The sequence below is a fragment of the Arachis duranensis genome, chromosome 4 (genome assembly GCF_000817695.3).
Source record: "Arachis duranensis cultivar V14167 chromosome 4, aradu.V14167.gnm2.J7QH, whole genome shotgun sequence".
Taxonomy (NCBI): Eukaryota; Viridiplantae; Streptophyta; class Magnoliopsida; order Fabales; family Fabaceae; genus Arachis; species Arachis duranensis.
Window position 1 is genome coordinate 85,256,979 of NC_029775.3, and position 386 is coordinate 85,257,364.

The window sequence follows — 386 nt, forward strand, 5'->3', positions numbered from 1 at the left end:
ACTCAATTCTCCTAGGGAGGTGTTTAATTGCTCCCAATAGTCTTGTGGAGGAAAGTGCATCCCTTGAGGAATCTCAGGGATTTCATGGTGAGTGGGATCTCTTGTGTGCTCCATCCTCTTCTTAGTGATGGGCTTGTCCTCCTCAATGGGGGTGTCTCCCTCTATGTCAACTCCCACTTGAATAACAGAGGTGACAAATGAGATGAGGAAAGGCTAACCTTGCCAAGGTAGAGGACTTGTCCGCCACCTTATAGAGTTCTTGGGCTATAACCTCATGAACTTCTATTTCTTCTTCAATCATGATGCTATGAATCATGATAGCCCGGTCTATGGTAACTTCGGACCGGTTGCTAGTGGGAATGATTGAGCGTTGGATAAACTCCAAC